The following is an 8,470-nucleotide window of genomic DNA, read 5'->3' on the forward strand; positions in this document are numbered from 1 at the left end:
TGAGGATATTCTGAAATCTGAAATATTGAAATGTGCATTTTTTATCTGCATTTTTCTAAAAAAAAAATACATAGAGAGAACGAGCTACTTCTAGAGTAGAAAAGTCTTCAGTGCTGCTAGTCAAGATATTTTTCTTGTTCTTCACACTCTGTGTGATTCAGTGTGTTGTACCCTTGCCTGTCAGTCACTACCAAATTAATCCCTCAGCAGACTTAGATGACTTGTAGCAGTGCTCTTGTTTGGATCAGATCTAAGACTGATGCTTTGACCATTTGTTAGTACTGAAGGTCTGATGGCACTTTACGTGAGGGTTGGGGTATAAGTTTTGGTGTCCTGGCCAAATTCCAGCATGGGTAATTAAATTCTGTCCATCTAAATGTTCTCCCATGGCTTTAGTTGGCTCAGGTATTCTTAATTTCCTGTCTTAAAATGTTCCATAGTGTTGCAATGGTGCTGTTAAATAGTTGCCAGGCTTCACCTCAGTGATGTGTGAGATGATTCATACCTTACACATCTGCAAATATCTGCGAGTTGGTACAGCCTGGGAGACCTGGAGGAAAGGCAGAGGAGAAATGACAAGTTGTCATAATGACTATTTCCTCAATTGATTTTTCTAAATTTGTGAAATTTTTTAAAAAGTATCTCCATTTGCTACTTCTTTCACCTCATCCATTTCCCATATGCCCAAGAGAGAGGATAGCAGGTGACCCCAAGTTTGCACAGCTAAATGAAAACCCAGCTCTCTTCTTGCACCAGAGTGAAGAAACTGAGGTCTTCTGGGTTGAAGCTGCTCCCTTTTTGCCCCACACAGGCAGAACCCACTTGCTAACTTGACATACTCTGAAATGTTGCCAACTTTCTAAATCTAAGTCTTATATCTAAGCCTGAAATCATTCTTATACTTATTGTACTATGTACATAATAATAGTGTTGGAGATGAGATGAATTGAGCATCACTTCAGGTTGCTCTGTTTTGTCCTTTTACTAGCCCAACCAGTTAAACACATCATAAGTAAAAATATAACTTCAGAAAAATCTCCATTTGATGTGATACCTGTACAATATGTGTTAGCTGACCTTCCTTCAGTGTTATCTGTGGTGTTTCCTCCCTTATCAGTCATGGGTATTTAGTTTGCTGTAAAACTGCATAGCTTCAGAAACCATCCTGGATGTGTGGGAAGAGTACAAAGTACTTGGTCTCTCACCAAAATGACATTAGGAAGCTCAGCTGCTTCCTAGGTAAGGAGAGAGGCCTTTCTATGAGCTGAGTTAGCCCTTCAAAAAAAATCTAAAAATTCATGTAGCCCTCTAGAAATATCTCTGTCCATCCTTTCTTCTTGTAAGAAGAAATGAAAGATGGGGATTTTAACTTAAGCACCTCTGTTTGATGTCAAGGGTGGAAGGAATATCCTGCCTTTTTATCTTGAACAGAGTATTTTGAATTTACCATGATGTGCCAAAAAACAGGATAGTGATGGATAATTTTTTTTAATACAGATTTCTGAAAAATCTGAGCAGTGGTAAAATTCAGCAAACCTGCATTCAATACATGGACAGTCTTCAATACATTTAATACATGGGCATATATTTCAGTCCAACTGAAATGCCTAACTGTTCAAAATCCCTATTTTCATGGCTTACTCCTGCAAGCTTTCCTGCAGAAATGGGGACCAGGGTGGCCCATGGGGAGAGCTGGGTCTGGCTTGTCCAGGCAGCCTGGGGAAGACTGCTTGCCTGGTACAAATGCTTGCCTGTCCCCACTGCAGTTCTGTATTAGTGAAGGTTAATGGGGAGCGCTAAATACTGTAGCTTTTTTAAATAAAGAATTCTCTTAGAGAAAGCAAATATATTCCAGCTTTTGTTAATGACAAACACAGCCCTGTAAAGGAGGGGGAAGACAATGAAATGGCACAGTACAGTATTTCTTTAGTGATCAGAGAGTTCTGGAGAGCTGAGTTTTAGGCAGCAAAACTGCTGCTTCTCGTTTGCTGGCAGAATGCCAGTGGTCAAGTCCCAGATTTCCTGAAGTGAGAACAATTAGGGCCTGATCCTGGAAACCTGGGTGGGCACGAGTTCCCAGGAGCCATTGTGCACTGTGTTTAAAAAAAAAATAATCATAATAATAACAAAAAACAAGAGTTGTGCGCCACCCCGAGTGGAAGCAAAGGTGAATGTTTTCTTAATTGGGACAATCATTAGCTACCTAAAACCAAAAAGTGATGAAAAAATATGATGTGCAATGTACCAGTAAGTCAAGCTCAGTTTTAAAATCAAGAGTTTTCATTTTGTCCTTAGCCAATTAAATCAGGAATTATTCATTTGAACTGTTCTGGTCCTTCAGTCAATGGGAGCTGTGCATATTTGAGAGCTCCTGGGTGTGACTTGTAAGTGCCAGTCACTGAGTGCACATCACATCAGCACTCTTAGGGCTGCTTAAAGGAAGGACGTGTCAACAGCAGATGAGACCTTTGTGCAAATAGGGTAATGACGGCTTGTCAATATTTTCATAACGTGGGAAAGAGACCTCTAAGGGACAGGGCATGCAATAGTCGAGAACCTGAAAGCAAGGGAAATGGAGAAGGATTACTGAATTCTTATCTAAACAAAGAAAGAAAATATTAAATATTAAGTCAAACAATACTGTAATATATTAACATGACACTTTGCCTTCTCTAATCCAGCCTGTTACCACTTACTCTTGCTATATAATCAGACACTAACCTTTCCAATATGGAATACTGCCTTCTCTAATCCAGCCTAATCAGACACTACCTTGCCGATATGGAATAACAGTGGGTGGAAAAGCTTCCTCATTATCTGGGACTGACAAATTTAGAGACCAGTTTAGATACGGTTACTGGAGGTAGCAGTGAAGTGAACTGGGGTAGCAAGGGTACATTGAGAGTGTTTGCCCTTTGCCTCCCGAGGGAATTGAGGCATGAAATGGTGATAAACCACCCTGAAAGCCTCCAGCCCTTGGGCTGTGCAATGCCAGGACAAGCACTGTGCAGGAGCTCAAGCACTGTTATTTTCCCTTTTACACCTTGTTAGGTATGGCTCTGGACAGCAAATCATGTATGTGTAATACTGAATCTCTCAGAACACAAATAGTCCCATTGACTTAGTAGTTGCACTCATCTACTCACTTAAGTGTAAACAAAGACTTAATTTAGTTGCATGAATGCCTCTGAAGACTGCTGTCTGGGGCTGCTCAGAGGGACCTTTTAGCCTTGGCCTTTTGGCATCAAAGTGCTAGAGACAGGAGAGGCAGTTCAGAGGAGAGGAGACACGAGACCACGCTCGGACCCATGCACACATCAGGGTTTTCCTTGGGAAAAGCTGCTGCTTTCTGCTTATCCTGACTAAGGACTGTGCTTTGTAGCACTTCATAACACAGAAATATTTTCTTACTAACATAAAAGGCTGCAGACGTTTGATTCTTAACATTATTTTTACTAGTATCGCTATTTTATTGAGGGGTAGGTTTCTATTTTCTTCCACTCTAATGCAGTGATTGTGGCCTCTACCTACTTTTTTTCTCTTTACATGAGATGGATGCATGATGTGGGAATGAAAACACCTCACAAGCCCTATATTGCTGTCCTTCCTCATTAATCTGAATCTTCTCGCCCTCTTTTTCTGATTTTTTTCTTAATTTTTCTTATGCTGAGAGTATAAAGGCTCTCAAAAGGCATAACTGGGTTATACCCATAGCAGATACTAGTCTCCATTTTCTGGCTACAGCCATTTGAGAGTTAAGGGAGTCTCTTTATGATGATAAGACTTGGTATTTAAGATAGATTATGGGAAGAAATAGAGGGGAAGACTTTATGGACCCACTTGAGCAGAGCCTGGACCAAACAGTGTCATAAGATCCTTTCCAACTTGCTGGAAGCTGTGACTTTTGGAAGGGACAGCTGGAGTGAAAATGCAGAAAAATAATTTGGTGATCAGTAGGCCCAGCTCATATGATGGTAAGATGGCTAATCAGAAGGAAAAAAAAGCAGAGAGTTTTAATGATCTAGACACTGGACTTCCCAGAAGAACACGTACTATATGGCAGGTTTGGATGTGCTGCATCCATCTATATATGTCTATATAGACATATAGTTGATAGGATTAACCATTTAGTGAAGATGCTGTTGGCCTTTGAAGAGCTTGGGGCCTGGAGGCTGAAACGCAGGGCAAGGAAGTTTCATGGGATCGGAAAGTCGGATTCTCCCCAGCAATTGTGCAGGGGGAGCTTGGTCATTCCGGCACAAAATTTGCTAGGAAAGCTTGGTCATTCCGGCACAAAATTTGCTAGGAAAGCTGGGTACATGTCAGTAGTATCTAGCAAGTTTCATGTCTGTGTTTTTATGGAAGAATTTGTAATTCTGTGAAGTACTTCAGTGCTTGTGGAAACCCACTGCATGAATTAATAAATAATAATAGCTTGGAAATGGCAAGAGAACTCTAATCCTTCCATGCAACGAGGACAGGCTTTCTATAGTCCCTTTCTTAGGATGTCAAAGATATATTTTTCCAAAGCATTTGAACAATTTGACTGGGACTCAAGAGGGAATTCTGCATGCTTTGTGGTAGAGTAATGAGTCAGAAAGTTTTCTTGCCAGGGAATGCTTGACCTCATTTCTGAGAACACGGTATGCAAGGGAAAGATTTTACCCGTAGTGGAATTCTAAATGTTTTGTATAGATTTCTAAGTACAAGGCTATGGAAACCTTTTCAGAAGTGAAGAATTTGTCATTATCTTTGTAGTTACTTATAGGAGAATACCTGTATTATGTCAAATTTAAAGACCAATCAGTAGAATTAAAATTTCTCTTTTGGACTAAATTTAAATTAAACCATAAAAAGAATATAGTGCTTTAGAATTCGTTTATTATTATTATTATTATTATTATTATTTATCRAATACATACCTTTCACATAAGCTATAGCTCTATATATACAGCTTTATCTTCTGAAACCAGTCTGGGAAAGCTTCTGGAGGTCTGGCCCTTTGCACCAAGGCAGGATTAGATACATTTATTACATTTCTTACAAATGTGTATTTTTAATTCCTTCTTAAAGGCCTACAATGTAGAAGATGCCCCTGAAAATCTATTCCTTGTGTCTAATCTGAGCCCTCCTTGCTCTGAATGTAAACCCTGTCTGTCTTGTCTGATCTGCTATAGCTGTAGAGAACAATAAGCACACAGACAGCCAGAGACTCTACAAAACAAGGCTCACCAAAATAGAGGCAACTATTTTTTTAAAAAATAGTTAAGTCTGTGATCATTCCACTCAAAATAATATACATTCCATAAGGAGAATTACTGCAGGACCTATGTGAAATATATATATATATACACACACACACATATATATTTATATAGTTGCCAAATGTATGTTATTTTCTTCTCCAAAGCACCCCTAACTCTTTAGATTTTAGGTATACAAGCCAAGCTCCCGTGGCTGACAGCCCCTCTTTGAGTGGAGAAACAAATGAAATTCCCTGTGAATCCATACAGCGCTCTGCTTTACTTGTTTGTTTTGCTTTGCTCTGTGGTTTACCTTAGTAAGTCCATAAACAATATTATTCACTGAATTCCATTTATGTACCACATAACTGGCTGAACTGATTCCTTCAGAATTAGACTGCCACATAATCCATATATCTGATCATCAGATAAACATTTGCAAGCACATATAAGGTCTATGGGAATGCCAATATCTTACCGAACTCTTCTTTGGGATAATTGTACCTGCTTTTGACATAGTACAAACTAAGCTTCTAAAGCCACAAAATCTTTTATTTTTTGGAGGAGGAGGAGGGATAGTGGGTACCACTGACTTTAATGAAAATCAGACTTTTTGTTCTGGAGACTAATATAACTCCTGGCCCCAGAGTATGAACCCTCTGTCCCTAGACTGCCAAAGCATTCTCATTTTTCATCCCTGCTGAGAACACAGCTACAGCACATTTCCTAATTTTTATCATATGTTAGTGTATGTCGTAAAAAGCAATTCCTTTTTTTAAAACATAAATATATAGTACTGCAATGAATACATATTTTCCAGCTTTTTACCTTACTTGATCAATCCATTTGAGAAGCCAGAAGTAGTTATTTTCACTAAAGCTAGAATTTGTAAGGCTTCAGTCAAAAATGTGACTCTCTTTATATCTTATTAAATTTCATGTGGGTTATGCAGAAAATAAATTACATACAACTGTACTGCATAAGTACCATTGCTGTATTTTTTTTTCACTGAGCGATTTTTGAAAGCAGTATAAATCATAGGCTAAATTCTGCAGCCCTTCCTCCAGCCTCACTGAGCCAAAATCCCATTAAAGTTAACTTTGAGATTTGGCCTCGTGACTGGATGAGTATGGGAAAGCCTGTAATTTATAAGGCCATATCCAGTCTATTATACTTCTGGAAAATGTGCAGAAATATATTTTTAAGAGACTTTCCTCTCCAAGTTCCTAAAAAGCCTGAGTAATTTCAGAGAGGCAATCTGATAGACAGATTTGTATGAATATTTATATAACTAATAACAGAGCCGATACTTCTAACTATTTTCTAGGAATATACACTCAAGTAAAACAGTAAATGCATTTTGGCTGTTTGTCTTTTTTCTACTTGCTTTCTTTAAATATTCACCGGCAGGAGTGATGAAGAATGAGAATAATGACAGTCTTCACAGAGTGGATTTAAGCTTTTAGCTCTGAGCAGTTTCATTAGAAATGTCTCTCAGATTGTGACAGAAATAATAATACATTGCAATTACTGTTCATTAAAATCCTACATTTTTTAATTTTACATAGTGAGCATTTCAAATGTGAACAATCTACAGGTGATCTGCAGAGAACCCTTTGAAACAGTAATTTCCAATAATGCAAAAAAATGTATAAAGTATCTGCAGAAAACATGCAAACAGAGAAAGGTTAAATCAATTAAAAAGATTATTTGCTACAAAATACTCATCCAGCAGAGAAACTAACCATGAACAGATGTATAGTGCTCTGATGTATATTTGTGGTCTATTTGAAGATAAATTAAAATGCTTTTCTTAATATCAAATAAGTGTTCTTCAAAATGCTTCTTAAGATCTTCAACCATTTCAGAGAACATGTGCAGTGCAGAATTAAACACTGCAAAAACAGGCATCTGAAAGGTCAGGACCTGAATGGAAAGGTTTGTATTTCCACCATAGCAATTAATAATGTTCTGTAGATATTACATGCCTGAGCTTAAGTTCTTCATTAAATAGCTTCAGTTGTGATGACGAGGATGAAAACAGAGAAATAAGCATTTGCAAACTAGGCTGGAAGCCGTTTTGATCACAGCTGGGTCTCTGATCCAAAGCCCAGCCAGGCTCTTCTCCATGAAAACATCTCAGATATGGCTGGAGTCCAGGTTGCTGTACAGGCATTAAAATAAGTGGCGAGGGTCCCGAGTTTACCTTCATCCTAAAATTTTGAGTTTGATATAGGAGATAACCTGGTAACTATATCAGATACATATCTCTGCTTCCTTAATGTCCACTAGCTCCATATGGAGTGAGGAAGAGAGCTTAGCTGGGGGATGTGAAGTGATGGTTAGGACTCATTTCGAAGAGACATTACCAATAAAGGCCAAGATAGATTTTCGTAATCACAGAATGTATAAGCAACAGACCCTTTGCTATCACTGCTTTACTCATGAAAATTGTACATTTTTATGTGTTTCAATTGCTTGTATGTGTAACTATGTACTTAAATATGCACACAGTCTACAGTTGTTTCAATACCCATAACTTGTCAGACACAGATAGTTGTTATACTTTACAAGAACTAATATGTTTGATTTATGTTGATACGTTTTGATTAAATTTACTGCTGATTAGTTGATCATCACTTTGAACAACAAGAAATTTTCTTTCAGTGTTCTTATTACACTGATTGGCATTCTGCTTATGAGCCATGGCACCAATGGGAATTTTCAGAGCTAATTGGTTTCTAATGAGGATATATTAATTACATAGATGTAAGGAAAGTCAACCATTTTTATTCTATTTTACTTTCAGACAAGCAAACATGAGATTAGGAGAAAGAAGCATCCAGATCCTACAGTAATCCTTAAATTCTACATGAGCATATTGTCCTTATACATTAGACTGATCCTGCACATATAATGGGTTTTTAATTCTAAAGGCTTTTCCTCTGGCTATCACTGAAGATTTGAAGAACTGTGCCCTTTTAAGTTTAACATACTGCTTTATTTATTTTTTCATCAAAAATAATTCCTAATGAGAAAAATAATTGTTTTGGTTTTATGTTGTACTGCTTCGTATATTCTGGGATAAGAAAAAAATATTTTAAGCAGCACTGTTATTAGTTTTAAATACATGAGTGAAAAGGAATCAAGGACATAAAATAATTTCATTTCTTTCTTTTTAAACTTTTGTAATTGAAATCCTCTTCAGAGTCCTTAAAAATCTCATA

The sequence above is a fragment of the Nothoprocta perdicaria genome, unplaced genomic scaffold (genome assembly GCF_003342845.1).
Source record: "Nothoprocta perdicaria isolate Ctin4 unplaced genomic scaffold, notPer1 scaffold_88, whole genome shotgun sequence".
NCBI classification, from domain to species: domain Eukaryota; kingdom Metazoa; phylum Chordata; class Aves; order Tinamiformes; family Tinamidae; genus Nothoprocta; species Nothoprocta perdicaria.